Raw genomic sequence first — 24,157 nt, forward strand, 5'->3', positions numbered from 1 at the left:
AAGGTCTGATGGTTGGGTGTTTGGCTGAGTGATTCAGTGTTGCTCCAACTCAGGGTGCTTGCTACTACCCAGCAGTGCTCTGGTGCCATGTAGAACTGGTATCAAATCAGTTTCTGCATATGCTTTGTGCATGTTCTTCCGTCCCCGAAACTCTATTTCCTTAGCCCATATATTTCTCACTTCATTTTATTTTTTGGTGGGGGTATATATGGTTGCACTCAGTTAAGACTTCTGAATGTGCAACGTAATCACTCCTGGTGGTGCTTGGGGAACCATATGCAGTATGAAAGAAATGATGGGAGTTGGGCAAAGGCATGCAAGCTAAGTGTTATAAGCTCTGAACTAACAGACCCCTGTTAGATGTCCCCTTTAGATGGGACACCTGCTCTTTACTTTGTTACAGCCCTCCCTATTATTTTTTTATAGTAAATCCATGTGGCAATTATCAGTCATCAGTTATAGCTAGCTGGGCTTTACTGCCTTATTTTTTTAATAAATTTTATTTTGACCAAAGTAATTATAAATCGTTCACAGTAATTTTTTTAGGTACATAGTTACACTGAATCAGGGGCATTCCCACTACCCCTGCTTTACTGCTTTTGTAACCCATTTGACTGTAATCATTTTAAGTTATGGGAGCCGAACAGATAGCATGGAGGTAGGGCATTTGCCTTGCATACAGAAGGATGGTGGTTCGAATCCTGGCATCCTATATGGTCCCCAGAGCCTGGCAGGAGCGATTTCTGAGCGTAGATCAAGAGGAGCCCATGAGTGCTGCCGGGTGTGACCCCAAAACAGAACAAAACAAAACAAAAAACAGTTGTGACCTCTGCTATATATGCTTTCTGGCTACTGTCCAGGACCATGTCAGGAAGCAGGTAATGTGGTTAGAAAGAGAATGATTCGGTTGGAATTATGTGAATGGGAAGCTCCCAATAAAAGTATTATAAACCACTAAATGTCAACCAACTTATAAGTTTTTTTTTTGCTTTTGTTTTTTTGGTTTTTGGGTCACACCCAGTGGTGCTCAGGGGTTACTTCTTGGTTCTGCGCTCAGAAATTGCTCCTTGCAGGCATGTGGGACCATATAGGATGCCAGGATTCAAACCACCCTCTGTTCTGGATTGGCTGAGTGCAAGGCAAATGCCCTATTGCTGTGCTATCTTTCCGGCCTCTATAAAAAGTTTTAATAAATAAAATGTAGGTGCTGGAGTGATAGTAGGGGGTACTTGCCTTATGTAGGGCTGACTAAGGTTTGATACCTGGTATCCCATATGATCTCTAAGTACCTCTAGAGTAATTCATGAATACAAGTCAGGAGTAAGTCCTGAGCATTGCCGAGTGTGCTCCTCAATTTAAAAGTAATTTTTAAAAATTTAACAAGAAAATGAGCCAGGGCATCAGAAATAAAGCTCTTATGAGCCTTAGAATGATTTGTAAACTGAAGATACTTCTCCCTACACACAAGACTGTCTTTGAGAATTCAATGACAAAATAAAATGATCTTCCAAAGCCGTGGTCAGAAGACATTTTCTTAAAAGGGCAAAACAGTTGTCCTTTTAGATTTTGGATTCTATAGGCATTTTAGATTTTTAGATTCTATTTTAGATTCTAAATGCCTAAATTCTAAATTCTAATTTAGATTCTAAGTATATTTTAGATTCTATAAATTCTAAATTTAGATTCTACATACTCATTTTAGATTCTAAAAACAAAAGTGTCAGCATGAATCATATACGTACATGAGTAGACAAGTTACAAAGAACACAATGGGGGCCGGAGAGATAGCATGGAGGTAAGGCATTTATTTGCCTTGCATGCAGAAGGTTGGTGGTTTGAATCCCAGCATCCCATTTGGTCCCCTGAGCCTGCCAGGAGCAACTTCTGAGCATAGAGCCAGGAGTAACCCCTGAGGGCTGCCAGGTGTGACCCAAAAACCAAAAACAAACAAACAAATAAAAAAAAAACAAAAAACACAATGACTGAATTTAGCCAGTGCTGACTTTGTCCTGTCTTTGATATCTTTGCCTTTGATCTTCCAGGCTATGAGAGAGAGAGGAGAGAGAAAGAAGGGGGAGGGAAGGAGGGAGAGAGGGAGAGAGGAGGGGGGAAAGAGGGAGGGAAGGAGGGAGGGAAGGAGAAGAGATAGAGAAGTCATTTAGAGAATATGGGATGGGACAGAAAATGACAGATTAATAACTATGATAGATAGTGGGCTGTGGAAATAGTACAGTGGGCAGAGAGCATTTGCCTTGTATGTGGCCAACCAGGTTTGATTCTTGGTATCCCATATGGTCCTCCCAGCACCTCCAGGAGTAACTTCTAAGTGCAGAGCTAGGAGTAACCCCTGAGAACTGCCTGGTGTGGCCCCCAAGACAAAACAAAATACTCTGATGAACCCAGGTGCAAAAATTCTCAGCAACAACTACCATGACAATGGTAGTGAATGAGAGAAACAGAATGCATATCTTGAATATAGACAAGGGGTCGGGGAGGAGGGAGATGGAGGGCACTGGTGGTGGGAACGTGGCACTGGTGAAGGAAGGTGTTCTTTTTTTTATATAACTAAAAGCCAACTACAAAGATGCTTGTAATAATGGTGCTTAAATAAAGATATTGTAAAAAAAATTCTCAGCAAAATACTACCACTTCAAATGCAGTAATACATCAGGATGCATTATACCCATCATGAGCAAGTATTTATTCAATGGAGCAAAGATTGTTCAATATAATGCATAGCAAACCAAAATCAAAGATAAACTCATAATACTAGGAATATGTGCTAAGAACACATTTGACAAGATTTAGAACCTATTTACACTAGAACTCAATAAATGCCATGTACTATAACTCCACAGTTATAATTCACAATGGTGAAATATTGAAACCCATTCCTTTAAAATCAGGGGAGCCAGAGAGCAAAAATAGCAAGTCATCTGCCCTGCATGTAGTTAACCTGGATTTGATCCCTGGTACCTCTTTCCAGGAGTAATCCCTGATCACAAAGTCAGGAGTAAATTTAAACATTGCCAGGTGTAATCCCCAAACCAAAATAAATAAATAATTGAATGAATAAATAAAATCACAAAGATGACAAGGGAATCATTACTTCTACTTAATTTAGTATAAGTCTTAGAGTGACTAGACCACAAGAAATGAAGAGAATCTAGATTGAAAAAAGAAGTGATTTGTAGGTGTTTGCCTTGCATGCAGCTACCCCAGGATGGACCTGGGTTCGATTTCTGAGTGCAGACCCAGGAGTAACCCCTAAGAACCACTGGGTGTGGCCCCAAAACCAAAACAACAACAAAGTGATTTGTGGGCAACATTATAATATTAATAAAAAATAATAATGATTCCATTAAATGTTTATCAGCGGGTTAGAGAAACCAGACAATTAAGACACTTGCTTAGTAAGCAACTAGTGCAACTATGTCACTCACTAGTTTGAATGTGGCACCACATATAGTAGTACTCAAGCACTTCCAAGGGTGGCTCCTGAACATATAAGACATAATGTGGACCTGAAGCACATTATAGTGTGGCCACCAAACAAACAAACAAACCCAACAAAACAACAAATGAATAGTGATAAAATCAAGTTAAAAAAAATCTATTGCAGGGCTGGAGCTAGAATACAGCAGATATTCTCTTGCTTGCCTTGCACTCACTTGCCTTACATGTAGCTGACTCAGATTCAATCCTATATGGTCCCCTAAAATTGCCAGGAGTAATTCTTGAGTGCAGAACCCTGAATATCACCAGAGTTGGCCCAAAACAAAATAAAACAAATCTACTGCATATGCCAAAATTGGCAAGATAAAGACACTATTAAAGCCTTCTAAGAAAGGATCAGAGATATATTGCAGGAGTTAAGGTCTGTCTTGCACGTTATCAACCCAAGTTTGATCCCTGGTGCAGCATATGGTCCCCTGAACTCTGCCAAGAGAGACACCTCCTATAGGAAAAATTGTCAATCAAAATTTCAAAAACATTTATAAAGGAAATAGAACCAAAATACTAAGTATAAAGAATTCAAATGACTATGGTAATCCAAAGGAAGAAATAAAAAAAAAAAATTGGAGGCTTTGTGTTATCTAACTTTAAACTATACAACAAAGTGACAGCCATTAAAGTTGTATAGTAATGGACTAAAAATACACAGATAAATGGACCAGAGTCAGAAGACTAGATATAAACCCACATAGATACTTATTCAGTAACAAAGAATCAGGGTCATGCAATAGAGAAAGGAGGTTTGTAACAAATAGTATTGGAAACGCTTAGGTAGATACAGGCAAAGGAGCAGTGTAAAATAAAGTTGTAAATAAACAAAAAAATCAGGGTGACCTTTGTTTGGGTAAAAAGGGGGGGGCAATCTGGGGACTGGAGATAGCACAGCTGTGGGGTGTTTGCCTTGCACGCAGATCAGGACAAATGGTAGTTCAAATTCCGGCATTGCATATGGTCCCCTGAACCTGCCAGGAGCGATTTTTGAGTACAGAGCCTGGAGTAACCCCTGAATGCTGCTGGGTGTAACCAAAAAAAAACATAAAAAGGGGGGCAATCTAACAACTCCCCTTTTTTGTTCAAAAAATTAAGAGGGATACATAAATCATGTTCTAAAGTTCTCTGCAAGAGGCAAGAACCCCAGCTGGTTACAGAAGAAACTATTCAGGACAATCATACCAAATCTATGCAATACACTTTTCTTACTTTCGTTTCCTATACATTTGTAAGGCATGCCCAGAGGATTTGAAAAACCACAGAAATGGTTTTTTTCCTATTTTACAGTGCCGCCCAGGATTTCTCAACCTTGGCAGGGTGGCCACTTGGGACCAGATAATTCTTTGTGGCAGGCACTGCCTTTGTACTGTATAGGAAATCAGTCAGTTCTATTTCCACCCAAGATGTTGCAACCTGTGATAATTCCAGAGAACCAGTGGCACACAGAGATGTCTGTCCTGAGCTCAAAGCCTGAGGAACCTTTAACTCTGAGACATCAAGATCTGTGACTCTGAGACAATTCAAGAATTTGGAAGTAGAAAAGATAGAAAAAATATGCTGCTAATGTGGGCCCTCTGGATATAAACAATGCACATGGAATACATCAGGCCACGAGACTCTCAGTGTGAGACATGATCATATATGTATGATCATATATGAGGGCACTCAACCTCATAAATGACTCAATGGCCCCCTCTTCAGACAAACATAGGCTATCAAGATTCTTTGCAAATAATAATAGATAGGATCTCCACCATACTAATCTGAATACCTGTGGAAACCTCTCTCCACCATTCTTCACAATTTCATCCAATTCCCCAGCTACCTCCTTCATAGGCATACACTTTTAACTTAATGATTATGCTGTGGGTCCCATGTTTATCAACTTGTTGACTCTATGGTTTATTTTACTTTTTTTGGAGGGGGGCATACCTGGCAATGCTCTGAAGTTACTCCTGGCTCTTTGCTCAGAAATTACTCTCGGCAAGCTCAGGGCATCATATGGGATGCCAGAGATCAAACCCAGGTTGGCAGTATGCAAAGCCAGCACCCTAAATGCTGTGCTATCACTCTGGCTCCAGCACTGGTAGTTTCTTTTCCTTTTGTTGTAAACCATTCTCACTGCTGTTTTGTGTGAGGCGATAATCTCACTGTTATTTTGGCTTGCATTTATTTGATAAGTGAGGAGAAACAGGTGATGGATAGATAGTACAGAAGGTAAGGAGTACAGCAGGTAAAGAGCTTGTCTTGCATACAGCTGATCCAGATTTAATCCCTGACATCATATATGGTTCCAAAAGCACCCTGAACACAAAGCTAAGAATAAGTTCCAAGTACAGAGTGAGGAATATGTTCTCATTAGTTCTCATAAGTTCTCAGTTGCATATAAACCCCTATTCCCCCAAATAAACAAAAAGTGATAAGGAGTACATTTTCATATACACATATACACATAGACATATTCTGTCTATCTTCTTTGAGGAAATACCTCTTGGCTTCTCATGAATAGACTGTGACACAAATAATGGGGAATCACTTTAAAATCAGGTTATTACCAGATGTGGAGTTCATCTTTTGTCTTTTCTCTGGTATCACTAGCTTTGGGAAAGCCAAATGCCATGTCCTGAAACCAGCCCGAAGAAAGACCCAGGGGAAAATTTTGAGTCCCACCAAGAAAACCTAAGGAGGACTGGAGGGATAACTTAGAGATGAGTACATGCTTTACAAATAGGAGGAACTTTACAAACTTGATTTCAGACTCCCTGGGACTTGAGCTGTAGGCACTGAGTTATGCTGTACCCAGATTTATCACCCACTCAATCCCAAGGCAGACAAGTTTGTGGTTGTAAGTCAATTAGGGTTGGAGCAATCATTTAACAGAAATACATCATGTTGGTTAGAATTTGTTGTGAAGTGGTTTTCTGCTTACCACAAAAAGAAAGAACATTATCTTTGGAAATTAGCTTCCATTCATTCACTGTAGTCCAATGAATCTGCTAATAATAGCCCACAAAAATATGTCAGACTTTTAAAATAATCAAAATATTCTTAGAAGCATTTTACATACTTGGGGGAAAAAAACCAGAAAGCATGTTTGCTTGGTAGGAAACCTACTTCAAAATTGCTGTGGGGGGTGGGGGCCGGCGAGGTGACGCTAGAGGTAAGGTGTCTGCCTTGCAAACACTAGCCAAGAAAGGATCGCAGTTCCATCCCCCGACATCCCATATGGTCCCTCCAAGCCAGGAGCAATTTCTGAGCGCTTAGCCAGGAGTAACCCCTGAACATCAAACAGGTGTGGCCCGAAAAAACAATACAAAAAAAACAAAACAAAACAAAATTGCTGTGGGGCCAGAGCAATAGCACAGCAGGTAGGACCTTTTCCTTGCATGCAGCTGACTTGGGTACTATCCTTGGCATCCTATATAGTACCTGGAGCCTGCCAGGACTAATAACCCCTGCACACTGCCCGTTGTGCCCCCCTCCTCAAAAATGATCATCCAGGTCTTTTACAGGGCTGATTTCTTCCAGAGCCAGTAAAAATGGAGAGAACACAAAAGATACCACAAGTTACCATGTCCTTTTCTTGTTATTGCTTGCTTGTGGTGCTGGGGAGCAGCCATGATATCATACCCTAGCTGTGCACTGCCATGAACTAAGATTCTCTGCTTTAATTATGTCTTTTCATTGCTATGTTGAATGCAATGGAGAGATGGCATGGAGACAGAACATTTGCCTTGCATGCAGAAGGACGGTGGTTTGAGTCCCGGCATCCCATATGGTCCCCGGAGCCTGCCAGGAGCGATTTCTGAGCATAGAGCCAGGAGTAACCCCTGAGTGCTGCAAGGTGTGACCCAAACCGCCCCCCCCCCCAAAAAAAAAGAAAAGAAAGAAAAGGGAGAATATGATTCCATGATAATTCCATTTAGCCAACAAATATGAAGACAAATTCAAAAAGACATGTGCAATCCTATAGTCATAACAGCATTGTTTACACATGATAACTAAAACACAGAATCAACTTAATGATCAAGAGATGACAGAATAAAGAAATTGTGGTACACAGAAAGAGTAACAGTACAGTAAGTAGGTCATTTGCCTTCCATGTGGCCAACTCGGACATGATCCCTGGCACCCCACATGGTCCCATAATTCCTTCCAGGAGTGATCCCTGAGTACAGAGCCAGGAGTAAGCTCTGAGGACTACCAGGTGTGGCCCGAAAACAGAAAGTTAAATTGTGATAGATTTACTTTGCTTTTAGAATTTTTTTTTTTTTTTTTTTTAGTTTTGATTTTTGGGTCACACCCGGCAGTGCTCAGGGGTTACTCCTGGCTCTGCGCTCAGAAATCGCTCCTGGCAGGCTTGGGGGACCACATGGTATGCTGGATTTGAACCACCGTCCTTCTGCATCTAAGGCAAATGCCCTACCGCTATGCTATCTCTCCGGCCCCTACTTTGCTTTTAAAAAATATAAAATTGAGTCATCTGGAACAAAATGGAAGGTATATTAAATTATTAGTACTAAGTGAAATAAATAAAATGTGAAAGACAATTGCTGGATGCTTTACTCATATATAGAATATGAGTAGCACAAACAGGAAACAAGAGGGCTAGCACCGGGCTTCAGGTTCTTGCCTTGTACATGGGGTCAATCAGACTTCAATTCCCAACACCCCATATGTTTTTCTGAGCCCTACCAACAGTGAAGTAACCTTTAAGCAAAGAACCAGGAGTAAGAGCTTAGCATCACCAGGCCTGGCTCCTAAACAAACAAAATATTAGAGGTCAGGGAATAGCACAGCAGGAAGCCTGTTTGCCTTGTATGCATCTGACCCAGGTTTAATCCCCAGCATCCCATATGGTCTTCCAAGCCTGCCAGAATTAACTTCTGAGCGCAGAGCCAGGAGTAACCCTGAGAGCTGCCAGGCCTCAAACCAAAAAACAAACAGACAATATATTAAGCAAATTGTAAAACAAAACAAAACAAATCAAACTTTTAGACTCTAAAAACTATGGTGGTTACCAAGGTGGGGAAAGTGGGAGAAATGGGTAGAAGGGTCTTTTGGCTATGGGATGATATTGGAACTTTATTGGTAGTTATGGTAAATCCTACTGATATATAGTTTTTGTTTTTGGGCCACACTCAGTAACACTCAGGGGTTACTCCTGGCTATGCATTCAAAAATTGTTCCTGGCTTGGGGGACCATATGGGACATTGGGGATCGAACTGCAGTCCATCCTAGGCTAGTGTGAGCAAGGCAGATGCCTTACAGCTTGCGCCACTGCTGATACATAGTTATTAAGGTATAGCACAAAGATTCTAAAATATTATAGGGAGTGTTGGGGCTGGAGAAATAGCATGAAGGGAGGGTGTTTGCCTTGCATGGAGAAGGACAGTGGTTTGAACCCTGGCATCCCATATGGTCCCCTGAGTCTGCTATGAGTGATTTCTGAGCATAGAAACAGGAGTAACCCCTGAGTGCTGCTGGGTGTGATCCAAAAGCCAAAAAAAGAGGGGGGGGGAGGAGTGTCTACATTTTCTTGGCATAAATTTAAGTATTTATAATCTAAAGATATAAATTTAAAATGCAGGGAATCTCTGCCTCATTGGTATCTAATATCTTATGGAAACTTATGGTTTCAGATAAAACTGGAGAAATATGTGGTTAAGGGGAACCAGGGAAACCTGTTTAACTGATGATTTTCAGTATTTGGTTCATATTCAGAAGTGCTGGGATGGTAGAGACACAGCAAGCACCCCAGTCCTTTGAGGTACCTCCCCATCTTACTGCTGGTTTTTAAAAACAAACTTTTTTATAGGGAGAAAGGATGCATTGAGGTCCAAAGAGCACCACTCAACCTCAAAAAAGCATGGTTAATGTGTAGGAAAACGTCCCTGTAAGACCATGAAATCCACTGCATTTTGGAAACCAAAACAGGAACAGTTGTCCAGTAAGCTCATGGTATTCTTAGAAAGTCATGCCCTGGGAAACAAATATGGGGGAGTTTGAAGCAGTTGATTAAAGATGAGATAAGCACATGTACTTAGCAACATAAAAGGGCCACAACTCCTCCAGAGAGAAGCCAGTATTCTCCTGATCTCTTCAGCTGATGTTTCCTGGGACAGAACTTGCTGGAAGAGCTAAAGTGAACTGAGACCCAGAAAGGTCAGAAGGGCTGGAGATGTGTCAGGAGACAGACAGGCCAGGCCCAAACCCCATGCCTACTTCAGACTAATCAGTTCCCTTGGGTCTCTCTTTTGGGGACTTGCTTCTATTTTGTTTTATTTTGTATTTTGTTGATATATCTGATAGTGCTCAGTGCTTACTCTGGGTTTTTGCTCAGAAGGCAGTATGTGGTATCAAAATTCAAACCATGTGCAAGGCAAGTGCCTTAAACCCTGTCAGACTTCTCAGGCCCTAGATCTCAGTTCTGCCACCAAAAAAAAAAAGAATGCTTAGTTTAAATAGAATATAAGTACATATTCACTGCTTACGGCAGCTACTCATTCAGCAGCCAGCAGTCAGTGGCTACTGAACACTTCAGTCTTGATGCATTTAATGTGACATATATATATTCACTGTAAAAGACATTATACTTCAATAGACTGATTGAATACATTCTTGGTAGATCCCTCCAAAAGAAAGGAATGTAAACCATCACTATTATTTTTACACTGATCACTTATTAGCACAGTCATATCCCGAGAGTAAAATGTCATTAAAATAATTAAGTTTTTTAAACTTATTTATTTTGGTGCTAGGAATCAAATCTCGGGCCTCACATATGCAAAGCAAGTGTTCTACCACTGTACATTTGTTTTTTTAATATTAAAATGTGAAACATTTTAAAACATTGTTTTAATAATGATATACTTGACCTATTTTGTTTATCCACGAACAGTAGTTCTCTAAGACCTCTGCAGGTTGAAGTGTCTCTAATGAAGTGGAGGGGGGGGAGTAGGTGTGGCTCAAATAACAGAGCATGTAATCCACCTGTATGAGGGTACTGGGTTCAATCCAAGGCATTGCAAAAGAGAAAGTAATTTTTTTAATGAAAGGAAAAAGAAAAGACACAACCAAAGACTACATCCCAGGTATTCTTTACAATATTTTCATGAGTTATTATGGAGATGTCAATTGCTCTGAGCAAAACTCTAGTCACTATTTTGCTTCCATTGCAGGATGTGGGGGCCTTTTCTTATCACCCAGCAGTGACGGGGCCTTCCTGGATGCTTGACAAGCAAAGTGATGTCTGTTCTCTGTTGGGGGGGGGGGGGATGCTGGGAGATGAAGAACAGTAATGCTTGCATTTAGGGCTGGTTAGTAGACACAGAGCCACGTAAGGATTTGTTGAATGAAATTATTGACTGAAATGTGACTTTGGGTCCCTCTATTCTTTTTCAAGCCTGTGCTGTCTCTGTGTCCCGTTATCCAACAGTGAGTTGTTGTACTGGGCTGTGCGTGCAGAGACATGGATCTCCACACAAAGAACAGTCTGAAAACTCTAATGTTTGGGAATCACTCAGGCCAAAACACACAGCTGTGCATATCTGGACTATTCAAAGTTTACCTTCATGCAGAATTGGTGAAAACTGATAAACCTTTCAAATACCTAGAAGACTTTTAATATGCAAAACCACCGTATTGGGATAAAATCATCACCCTTAATTGATCTACTTTGAAAAGTCCATTTTAGCAATTAGATTTCTTCACAGCTGGTTGAGCCTCTAAGCATTTTAGAGAGCCACTCAAAGACATCTCTGAAGTAGAATCGTTGCCTCTCTGCTTTTCTGTAAGAAAAACTGATGTCCCTGAAATATAAACCAAACCAAGTGATCAACAGAGAATTTTCAAGCTAAGCCCAGATGAATGGTATTTGTAAATACGGCTCACGGCACCTCCTTACTGAATGAGCAATTTGAAAGCACAAGAAAGTAGGTTCCTTATCATTTTATTCCCTGATTAGTTATTGTTTCTCTCAGGACAAAGAAAAAAGGGAAGTAACATTCTCAACCAATTCATGAAAGTTCAGAGTAGGCTCTCCTAGGCATTCCTGGAAGGAACAGGAATTTCTGAGAGGGCAATTCAATCTACTCTTCTAGCCTCCTCCTCCTGAGTGTGTCAGTTCTCTTCAGGATCAGGGATGTGGTGACAGAGTGGGTGAACACCCTCATAAAGAGTCTGAGTTATATGAATTAAAGTCCTGCTATGATACTGGGGTCACCACTAGTCATTCACAGATAACATTTCTAAAAATTTCCCTTCAGGTAAAAGTAAAAGTAGGTACAGCCCACAGGATCTCACTATCAGTAGAAACATACAGAAAGACTATACCCATTCAAAATGGGTACTTAGGAGGGGGCTGGAGTGATAGCACAGTGGGTAGGGCATTTGCCTTGTACGTGGCCAACCCAGGTTTGATCCTCAACATCCCATATAGTCCCCCGAGCCTTCAGGAGTTATTTCTGAGCGCAGAGCCAAGAGTAACTCCTAAGGGCCTCTAGGTGTGGCCCAAAATCAAAACAAAGACAGAGAGACTGGAGGAGATAGCAGAGCAGTAGGGCATTTGCCTTGCAAGCAACTTATCCAGGACCAACAGTGGTTCGAATCCCGGCATCCCATATGATCCCCCATGCCTGCCAGGAGCGATTCCTGAGCACAGAGCCAGGAGTAACCCTGAGCGTAGCCGGTTGTGGCCCTCAAAAAGCAAAAAAAAAAAAAAAAAGAAAAGAAAACAACAAACAAACAAAAAAAGACAGAACAAAACAAAATGGGTAGTTAAGAAGCTAACAAGGAAGAAGATATGGGCCATCAGTTGACACAATAGAGAAAGCTGGGATGTGGTAGAAGCACAGCCTGAAGATCCTTTTCTATTAAGCAGTGGGTTGTTAAGCCCAAATTGGGTCCCATGAGGAGCCAGCATCCCAAAGAGGCTATCTGGAGGATGGAATGATTTGGGAGAAAATAATGACGTTCAGTGGTGCAGATAGACTAGAAGTGACATCCAATTATCCCAAAATAATTTGCTGTGAAATTTAGAAGAAGCATGGATAAAGACTATGGAAATTCTCTGCCCTAGTATGGTATCACCTGGAAATGTCCTAGCTTTCCTAACTTCTTTCTTACAGTTTCTTGTCTACAACACACTCTTGATATCTGATAGCAACTGGTGCCCCCTTCTGATATGTAGGTGTAGGTAAAAGGTTACCTGGCCAGAAGAATAATCAAACAGCTGCTCTCCCCTGCATTTTTAGGGAAATTTAAAGTGGGAAGTTTCTATTCCCCAGTAGTGAAGAAAATGCACAATGAGGCTGGGAAGAACTATGGAAAACATGTTTGACTGACATCAGATTTCTGTGGCCAGAGCATCCAGGATACAATACATCTGAACAATATCCATAGGAAATTCTCAATTTTTTCAGGATGGTCTGATACTCTGTGCATTATTGGGGCCCTTCATGTTCTGTGATATCATCTGAGTCATTTCCATAAGCTAGAAGAAATAGAAAACTACAGATCTATACAGATAACCTATAATGGTTAGCAACTCCAGTTACAAAGCACAAAGCACAAAAAGTCCAGAGACTTTCAATGATCAATGCCTTCCATAAAAGCATGTGAATCCTAATAACCAAGAAAGGGTAATGAGCATGTAGAATTCCACTGTGAGTCAAAAATGCAATTATAGAATTTGACAAATGATCCAAGCTGGTCCTAGCTGGTCCCTAGTATCAATGGGAGAGTGTATCATTCAAGAGAAATCTATCACTCTAAAACATGTCCCGGTAAGTCCTACCTTCATAATTAATACAGCTCAACCCTCAACTATCAAATCAAGATCAACTTACTCAGAAAGACTTTTATGGAAACCTCTTTTTAGGTAAAATATTTTTCAGTGCCCCCGTTTCATGTGATTGATATTGGGGCCAAAAACCCACCAGTGATCAGTCATATTCCTGGCTCTGCACTAAGTGCTCAGATTATGAGTTGATAGAACCTGGTATCTTTTTTGAACAAATTATCTAAAAGAGATGATTAAATGCACATAGGTATATACTTCATACATGTAAGAGTTTACATGCCAAATTATGAAACAAATAACTTAGTATATTGTTAAAAAGCACTACTTACAGAATAGCTTAATAAAGAAAAACAACTGTCCATAAAGAGATACAAAAGGAAAGTTAATATCAAGTAACTAATTTACATGGAGCAGCTAACAATAACTAAAGCTCCTAGGCTTGTAGAAGAAGGATAGTAACAAACATGATGAGACACTGGTTTATAGTAGGACCACCCAGGTCACAGCCATTTAGAGGAGGATAAGAGGCTTGTCTCCTGCCTCAAATTCCTGCTTTGCTTTTTCTGGGATGTTTTTCATTGATTACTATGTGGTTTTTTTTTTTTGTTTGTTTGAGGACCATACCAGCAGGGGTTACTCCTGGCACTGCTCTGAGGGATCACTCCTGGCAGGACTTGGGGAACAAATGGGGATCAAATCTGAGTAAGTGGCATAGATGGTAAATGCCCTACATGCTCTGTTATCACTCTGGCCCCTCCTGAGGCACCTTTAAAATTCACCATGTAGGAGTTAAAAGCATCAAAACTGAGCGAACTCGGCCCTTAATTACCTTATAATAGATTCTTACCATCTTCTATATAAATTGGTGGAAACAATCTTGCAGCAGACCAACCAGTGGGATTTGTTTCCCAGCTACTAAGGGAGCTCCATGCTGACCCCCAGTGGATGGTTTGTGCTAGCAAGTAATAATTGGCAAATCACTAATTCAATACATCAGCTTCTGAACACATTAATTTAAATAGTCCACCATTTCTTGCCATGGGCATGGGATCCAGGAGCAATGAAGAAATACTTGGCCTCAGCAGGCAGAAGCAGACAACTCCTAATTGATGCTTTCATAAAACAACCCAGAAATACACATCAATTCATCTCTCTACTTTAACTGCTGCTCAACTGAAAATAAAAAGAAACAACCAACCAAAACCTTGATTTTCCCCTCCGACTGCAGGAAATACTAGCTACAAAGGATTTAACAATAGTATTGATTTCAACATGGTATCTTATTAAGAAACTGTCAAAGACAATTTTATTTATTTGGGGGCGGGGGGACTTGGGGCAGTATCTCGCAATGGTCAGGGCATACTCCTGGCGTCTGTGCTCAGATGTCACTCCAGCAAATAGCTAGGGGACCACATCCTGTTTGCTGCAGGAAATTCCTATATAACAAGTTTGTACTGGCAAAATTTGTTCACCCGAGATAGTAGCTTGCTTATCAGTGATTTACTTGTTAGGATACACCAAAATCTTCATCTGATTTTAGGCCTTAATTCTGAACTATTATGACACAGACTTTGTTAAAACACAATCAACCCCCTACCTTGAAAAAGGTGTAACTTAATGACTTGTCTTCAGACCCCTACAACCCCACAAACATATCTTGAACCCCTTTTGCTAAAATAACAATGAAACAGTCCTTCAGGCAGTGAGGTTAATAAAGTTAGTTTTTAATACTTTTGTGAGGGATTTTTAAAAATTATTTTTTAATCTACTGTTTGAATAAGAAATCAGTTTTGGGCTTTTAGAAATAGGTACTGTATTTCACTGAAAATTAAAACATACAACTTATCAGGAAAAGATAATTATTAAGCATTATCTGTTTCCCCACATTTCCTACATAAGAAAATGAAGAGGTCTTTGATGTCATTCCTTCTTCTCTGGGAAAAGATCTGACTCTGGAATACTTGCCTTTTTTTTTTTTTTTACCTTTCTTTTTATTCTCTGACACTATTCTTTTTTTTTTTTTTTTTTTTTTTTTTTTGAGGTCACACCCGGCGGTGCTCAGGGGTTACTCCCGGCTGTTTGCTCAGAAATAGCTCCTGGCAGGCACAGGGGACCATATGGGACACCGGGATTTGAACCAACCACCTTTGGTCCTGGATCAGCTGCTTGCAAGGCAAACACCGCTGTGCTATCTCTCCGGGCCCTCTCTGACACTATTCTATATTTTCCAAATTTTCAACAATGAGTATACATTATTGAGGACAGCACAAAAGGACATAAAGCAAAAATTCCAAAAAGGATTTCATTTCCAACCATAAATTAGAAAAGACTACCAAATCTTAATTTAACACACATAAAGAGTATATAAAGCACTCTTTTAGAGGCTGAAGTAATAGTATAGTGGGCAGAGTGCTTGCCTTGCACAATTCCACGAGGGTTTAATCCCAGGCATATAATATGGTCCCCAGAGTATCGCCAGGCATAATTCCCTAATACAGAGTGAAGAATATACCCTCTGAGCCCCAAACCAAAACCAACCAAACCAAAATTTAGAATTTAAACATTCAGAATTCAAACACATTAGGCAAGCATGATAATTTTTCCATATTAATGAAGTTACTGTACTAATAAAGTTGCCTTGGTCCTAACTTGCCTGATCTAAGAGAATTCTGGGATATTCGATCAAAGACAGGAGCAAACGACACCAAAATGCTCTAAAGCACAGATTTCCACACTTTTTATTCTTTCCTTTTTTTTTAGACATAGACCATCTTTTAAATGACCAAACAGAAAATAGCCCCCCAAATGCCCTTGCATCATTCCACAGCTCCTCAGGGGGGTGTTGTAAAAAACACGAATGTACAGAGGCCCAGGGCTCTGGATACCTATTTTTAGTGAATATTTAATGGTTTCTTACAATCAAAGAATAGATGTCATGGGCCTATACCACTGAGACACTGGAGTGCAGAGTTTAGATCCTATCATAAATCTGTCCAGTTTGGAGGAGGAAAAAAAGGCCAAAAGCCACAACTGAGCTGTTGACTAATAAAGATTACATCCGTTGTTGTCTCACATGGGGTAGCATTGCTGGGTGCCAGGGTCCTGGAACTGTCTGGGATTGTGAAGTCACAGAACCCATCCTACTGGAAACCCCGGCAACAGCTCCCAGCTGGGCTCAGGCAAGCTCGGTCAGCCAGAGCAAGCTCAGAGCGCAGTTTTTTCTCTGCAGCTAGTCAGAGCGTCTCAGTTCCCAGACAGCCCAGCAAAGCCAGCAAGCTGACCATGGACCAGTGGACCCAGCCCAGACTCCCCTTTACCTTAAAGAAACTTCCTCGATTGTCCAGACCTCGGGCGCCCATGGTTGAAGCTGACATTTCCCTCAGCGAGGGAGTCTACGGCACTCCTGGGACTCCTGAAGGTAGAGACATTTTTAATGGTTAGTACAGCCTGTAGGAAATTCCTCTCTCAGCCACAGAACACTCACAACAACAGTCCTGCCAAGATCTTTTTCCGTCAACAACACAGTGCCATTTATTTCCCACCAAAGCCCTTCCATCTCCTTTCAGGCTGATTTCCTGCCTCTGACAACACAGTGCCTAGAAGGGGCCCCACCTCACAGCCCCACCTCCCACTGCCAGGGCTGACAAAGAAGATCTCAGCACTTCCAACGCATAATGATGGCTTTGTCTTTGCCTGACCTCACGTTCAAGTCCATAAAGGGACCAATAATCGATGGCACTGTCATCGGCTCTGAAGCTTATGGATTTGAAAGTGGCTGATTGCGGAGGGAAGGCAGAAAGAATGTGACTCGGCATGGCCCAGGAACTCCTGCTGGAAGGGATGAGGTCATCATGAGCTCTGATAGCCCTCTCCCTCCAGGCTAGGTCACCACGAGGGCACAGAAAATAAAATCCCCCTGTTTTCTCCTAAGAAATCAATGAATGGAGACATAATTCTGTGACCTGATTTACAGAGATCAGTTTGTGTAAGGAACATGTCAACTACTCCACAGTCCACGGGAGGGGAGCAGGGAATATACACTTTGGAATATAAAGGGAAATTTCAAAGCGTGATATGACTGATTCATCACCGTGGTTATTTGAGTTTGGAATTTCCCTCACTCCTGCATGAAGATCCTTTTATCTTTCTTCTTGGTCCCTAAACCTTCAATCCCCACTTTGGAAGTATAGCCTTGCCCAGGTCAGTGAACAATGAGTGGAGAACTTAGGGAAGGATGCCTAAACCCTCCTTATTTGAGGAAGTTGGGGCGGGGGGAGGGGGGATAGAGGGGCTGGACCAGGAGCAACTATACATGACTTTCACATCCATGCTGGCTTCAGCTCAACAAGATATGCATCGAGATATAGCTGGTGCTAAATGCCACCCCACATGCAGAAAGAACAATTATGAAAATAATAGGGGCCGGGCGGTGGCGCTAGAGGTAAGGTGCCTGCCTTGCCTGCGCTAGCCTTGGACGGACCGTGGTTCGATCCCCTGGCGTCCCATATGGTCCCCCAGGCCAGGAGCAACTTCTGAGCGCATAGCCAGGAGTAACCCCTGAGCGTTACCGGGTGTGGCCCAAAAACAAAAAAAAAAAAAAAAAAGAAAATATTAATGAAAACATTTCCCATTTTACAGTGAGGAATATTATAAGAGGCTTAGTCACATGGCAACGAAGGATGGATACCCTAAGAATTGCTGTCAATTTTCCCAGGTTATCAATACCTGAGGAACAGAGTGAACAATGACAAAGGTGTTTCAACAAGTAGAGAGGAATACATTGCACTGAGGAACAAGCAATTCAAAGAGGTTTGTTTCTGCCCATGATTTCTCTTTCTGTTCATACTCATAACAGACCACAGTGACCTGGGAATTCCATCTAGGAAAAAATAATAATAATAGAGTTTACCCACCCCTCCTTTCAGAACCTTCATGGCTTATAGTGCTTCCTCCATTTTCAGGACTTGGCGATAAGCATCCTTCTGCTTCTTTCTATTTGTTGTTCTTCTGGGGTGATAACAAGCATTTCCAAAACCTCCAGAGAAAACTGTGAACTTTCCACTTGAATTCTGCTGCTATCCTGGGTATCAGAGTCTTGGTCTCAGCCACTGAAAGGAGCTTCAGCCTCCAAAGTTTTTCAAGTTTATCACTTCAGAGTCAAGTTCAGAAAGGCAATATTCCAGAAAACTTGGTGAACTCTGGAGCCACACGGTAACTTTGCAGAGCAAATGATTAACTCTTGAGACTTAGAAGCACATAAATAAAAAGAAGAAGAAAAAAGTACATGTCTTGCAAGCAAGTCTAATGCCAGTGATTTCTTTCTCCTTCCAAGCATTTTCTCAGAGGGAGGATTAAACATTACCTAGCAGTTAAGGAAGATTTCATTCTTCACCCAGATCTGAGTCTCTTCGTTCAGAAGTTCTGTGTTGACAAATTCTTTCTGAAGAGCCAGGACAGGCAAGGAATTTTGCCTAGAGCAATGCAGCAATTCAGAATCTAAAAATTCGCTCTTTAATAGCAGCTAGCAAAAATGCATGCATACCCTTCAGCTTTTAAGTGGCATGTGACAAACCACTTATTTTGCTTCCTAGAGCAGGCAGATCTATTATATTTTTTCTTCTAGAAGATCCAGGTTCTCCTTCCTCCACAGGCTGCTCTAGGCTGGAGATGATGCAGGTGATGAGAACAGGCTGCCAAGTACCCCGATTGGCTTTTCTCAGAATGAAAGTAAATAGGCTGTTCTAATTTTAGGAGCACAAGAAAGTTTTGGTTAAGGTATTTCCCATCCTAGTAACAGTTTCCTTCTCAGACCATAACCTTTAACCCCTTAAGTCAGTATGGACAGAAATTTAAAATAACTTCAGGTGATCCTTTCTGTCCATGTTATGTTCTTCAGTCCTGCCCTTAGAGGTTAAAAAGCAACAGTGTGATCCAAAAGCCACCCTGATAACAGGCTAGAATAACAAGCAAAACAGGTACCGCTGTTGTCTTTGGAGAGATACTAAAATTTCTCCAGACACAGTGGAAGTGTGCTCCTTTGCTAGTTTCTGAAGTGTAAATCGGATTCCTGTAAACCAAGCCCAGAAAATCCAGTAGATTCTTCCAGATGCTAACTGAAAGCTAGAAAAAAAAAAAAATAGAAAGAAAGAAGCAAGCCCTAGTAAGACTTTGCAAAAGACTTTGCAAACATTTTGGAACTGCCAAAGTCTTTTCAATAACACCACTGAAGGAATGTAAACGAAGTGGGTTGCTCTTTCTGGGCTAAAGGACAAAGCTTGGGAAAGGACAATCCCTCACTTTTTCTGTAAGGCCAAGCTGTCTCTTTAAACCAAGCCTTGACAAAGCTCTGCAGGTAACTCAGAGATGCAGGGTCACTTGGAGTGACCTAACAGACACAATGAGTGGACCAGCTGGACTCCGGCTCCATTGAATGCCACTGAACAAGATCACTAATCAGTACCTTCTACTGAGAGTCGCTGAGGAAAGGCACTGGAGAATGGTTGCCTGAATGCTGGTGTGAGCTGAGAGAAAAGGATTAGAACATTAAGTGCCCAGTTTCCAGTTCACTGCTCAACTGAGCTGGGCTAAATCACTGATGCTCTTCAGCTTTCAGTCTACCTGGCCAGAGGCCAAATCTTGGCAAGATAGAAGGTTCAAGATGTACTAATTGGGGGCTGGAGAGATAGCATGGAGGTAGAGCATTTGCCTCGCAAACAGAAGGATGGTGGTTTAAATCCCAGCATCCCATATGGTCCCCCAAGCCTGCCAGGAGTGATTTCTGAGCATAGAGCTAGGAGTAACCCATGAGTGCTGCCGCCACCACCGGGCATGACCTAAACACTCCCCCCCACCCCCCAAAAAGATGTACTAATTGGCTGGCATTTCCCATATACTTTCCACCACCATCACCCTTGATTTATTTACTCAATTCTTTCCTTGTTTGATTTGTCCCTAAAATATGAAGCAGCAATATATATATACTGGCATCCACTTCTTATTAGTCAATAGAAGTTCAAGTTATTCACCCTATGGACTCTCATCTCCAAGCTGCCATGAGAATTGGCCTCAAAAGTGTTCTAACCTAGGGCCAGAGTGGTGATGCTAAAGATAAGGTATCTGCCTTGCACACACTAGCCTAGAATGAACCACGGTTTGATCCCCCGGTGTCCTATATGGTCCCTGAGTCAGAAGTGATTTCTGAGTGCATAGTCAAGAGTAACCCCTGAGCATCACCTGATGTCCCAAAAACCAAACAACAATAACAAAGTGTTCTAACCTGCCCTTTTCTTCTTTCTAGCAGTTAAATAAGTCAGGCACCATGAACTTCCAGGTAAATATGACCTATGATTTATTACGTGATGATTATTTTACAGCCTAACTGACTAAAGCAGAAGAAGATAACTCACACTTGGGAATTTCATCTTAAGACCAATCAGGAGAGTCATACTTCACCTTCACCCTCTATATCCATGTCTGGATCTAGAAATGATCGTAGCACATTTCTGTAATTATCTTTCTCTTGCTTGGGGTTTCATAGGTTTGACAGAAAAACCCGGATTCCAGGTTCAAGTTGTATGTGTGAATTTTAAGTGTCTTTTATCATGGTCTGGAATGTATGTTCTCCTGGTTGGTAGTCAACTTTTTTACTTTTGTAAAAGTTCTTAAGACTAGAAAAACTGGGGCTGGAGAGATACCATGCAGGTAAGGCGTTCGCCACTATCACACCTTTACTATATATTTTTTTACTCTTATCCTTTAAGGAAAAAAAATACAATTTACTGAACTTAAAAACAAATAACTGTAGTAGAATGCCTGTCTCGAATACAGGCAGGGGATGGGAAGTGGGGAGAGGGGAATGTTACACTGGTGAAGGGGGGTATTCTGTTTGTGACTGTAACCCAACTATGATCATGTTACTTAAATAAAAAATATATTAAAAAAAAAAGACTACAAAAACTGGGGCCGGAGAGATAGCATGGAGGTAAGGCATTTGCCTTGTGTGCAAAAGGACGGTGGTTCGAATCCTGGCATCCCATGTGGTCCCCCGAGTCTGCCAGGAGCGATTTCTGAGCGTAGAGCCAGGAGAAACCCGAGTGCTGCCGGTTGTGAGCCAAAAATCAAAAAAAAAAAAAATTGAAAAAAATATAGAATTTATGGATATAAAAGATCAGAAGTAAAGCAAACTTGTTACCAGTCTTGTTACCAAATAACTTTATTTACTTAAAAGTGTTTTTTTTTTTTATTTTGTGCTATGAGTGGTACTTAGGGCTTATTCCTGGTTCTGCATGCAGGGTTCACTCTTAGCATGACTTGGGGGACCTTATGGGACACTGGGAATTGAATTCGAGTCTGCAATAGTCAAAGCAATTGTCTTACCCACTGTACTATCTCTCCGGTCCCATAAATAATAACTTTTTTATTAAAAATATGAACAAAGCTCAATGCCTCAAATTTCTTAAGTAAAACCAATAATGTTATAAATTATTTGGGGGGCCACACCCAGCAATTCTCAGTTTTTACTCTTGGCTCTGCACTCAGTGATCTCTCTTGATGGGGCTCAGGACACCATATGAGGTGCTGGAGATAAAATCTGAGGGCAAAGCAAATAAAATATCCTAACCATCATTCCAGCCCCTATTATTAAGTTACCTATTTATTCTTTAAGTTTTGTGCTTTCTTCTCTCTCTCTCTCTCTCTCTCTCTCTCTCTCTCTCTCTCTCTCTCTCTCTCTCTCTCTCTCTCTCTCTCTCTCTCTCTCTCTCTCTCGAATTTCTACACTCACAGGACTGTCAGTAGTGGAGTTAATTCCTGGGGAGTACCAGTCCATCCTTACTTGGAAAACTGATATCTAACAGAGATCCTCATCTGTTCACACTGCAGGCGCCTGTGTGATGGGGACACGTCCAGTAAAATCAAAGCTTAAGCCTCATCCCCCAATACCTTGGGCTCTCCCTAAGGATCATTCCTTCTAGGGGTCATGGGGCTAAAGGTAGTGGCTGGGGGTCAAACTCTGGTTAGCTTTATGCAAGGCAAATGCCCTACCTGCTGTACTATCACACCAGCCCTTATAGCAATTGCTTTATAAATATTTCTGACCTCTCACTGATCATAATATTGATTAAATGCTAGATCTTCCTGATCCACTGATCCTTTAACCAGTATGTAATATGATATGAGTAACTCATTACTTTCTTTACCTTAAATACCATAGGGTCTTGATATAAGCACCTTTTTTTCAGCCTATTAATAGCATGCATGATTATTTTTTAGTTTTCTTTCACTCTGAGCTTGTGCTTAGCATGAAAGTTCAAATGTGTCTCTTGTAAAAAGGTTGAATTTTGTTTCTTGTGTGTGTGTGTGTGTATGTGTGTCTATGTGTGTGTGTGTGTGTGTGTGGTTTTTGGGTCACACCCAGCAGTGCTCAGGGGAAACTCCTGGCTCCATGCTCAGAAATTGCTCCTGGCAGGCACGGGGGACCATATGGGACGCCGGATTCGAACTGATGACCTTCTGCATGAAAGGCAAATGCCTTACCTCCATGCTATCTCTCCGGCCCCGAATTTTGTTTCTTGATCCATAAAGCCACTCTGTGCCTTTTGGTTGGATAGCTTTGCCCACTGACATCTTTGTTTGTTTTGAGGCCACACCCAGTGGTGCTCAGAAGTTACTCCTAGCTCTGCACACAGTTATTTGGAGGCAGTGTTTGGGGAGACCATATGAAATGCCAGGGATCAAACTTAGTTTAGCTGCATGCAAGGCAAGCACCCTATCAGCTGTATTATCTCTCCAGTCCAGTCCATGACATTTAAGGAAATTTTTATAAGAAGTCGCTATTTTTCAATAAGGATTTTGGTAAATTTTGCTATTCAACATTTTCGTTGCAGAAAATTATTCATTGTTCCCTGCAGAGTTTTGGATGCAATGTCCTTAGCTATTGTTTGTGGGAAAGTTTTAATTATTCTCTGATAACCTTGTAGAATAGAGAATTTTTGGTTGAATGTTCTTTTCATTCAGCAGTTTGAATATATCATCCCACTCTCTTCTTGCTTAGAGAGTTTCATTTGAAAACATGATGTGAATTTTATATTGTTTTCCTTGTATTTAAGGCTTTGCTTTTCTGTTTCTGCTTATATAAGTCTATCACTATGGTTCTTGCCATTCTGGTTCAACACCACTACTGGTGTTGTTCTTTATGAGTTTCTCTTGTTTGGTTGTCTTTGGGCTTCTTGGATTAGTGCAGTCTCCAGCCTCAGACTGGGGAAGTTCTCAGCTATTATGTCTTCCACCATTCTTCCCCTCTCTTTTGTCTCCTTATGGAATTTTCATGAGTTGGAGGTTGTTCATATTCCTATTTTGCTGTTTGTTTTTTTTTAAGGGGGGTCACACCTGGCAGCCCTTAGGGGCTACTCCTGGCTCTCTATCAGAAATCACCCCAGGCAGGCTCAGGGCATGCCCGGGATTCAAACCACCGACCTGCTGCATGCAAGGCATAGCACACACTCTACTGCTATGCTATCTCTTCAGCCCGTTACTATTCCTATTGTCAGATATCATGAATTATTTTTTCATTCTTCAACATCTCTTTTCTGTTACCTCTTCTTTATTAATGATAGCATGTCCTTTGACTTTAAAGTTACTGATTCAATTTTTGGCTTATTTCATTCTACTTCTGAATCTTGCTACTGTATCCTGTCGCATCTTCAACTCTATTGAGATGATTTCTTTCATTTGAGTTTATTGACTTCTTTCAATTTCATTTCAATAAACATTAAGAAGATTGTTGTCTGAAGTCATCCTCGGGCAACGGTGAAAGTTCTGATGCACTTACTGGGTTTCTATCCTTATCT

General features: G+C 41.2%; 1 protein-coding gene across 1 annotated transcript in view; it reads right to left on the minus strand.

Moving 5' to 3' along the window:
- RIN2 (Ras and Rab interactor 2) overlaps positions 1-17,089 on the minus strand; it is a 116,549-nt gene extending 99,460 nt beyond the window's left edge. The window contains exons 1-2 of the mRNA XM_049774329.1: positions 17,009-17,089; positions 16,628-16,722 (exon numbers count right to left, since the gene is read on the minus strand). The gene's annotated coding sequence lies outside the window, so the exon portion shown is untranslated. The remainder of the gene's footprint in view (positions 1-16,627; positions 16,723-17,008) is intronic.
- Between the last annotated feature and the right edge of the window lie 7,068 nt (positions 17,090-24,157).

Source organism: Suncus etruscus, chromosome 6 (genome assembly GCF_024139225.1).
Source record: "Suncus etruscus isolate mSunEtr1 chromosome 6, mSunEtr1.pri.cur, whole genome shotgun sequence".
NCBI classification, from domain to species: domain Eukaryota; kingdom Metazoa; phylum Chordata; class Mammalia; order Eulipotyphla; family Soricidae; genus Suncus; species Suncus etruscus.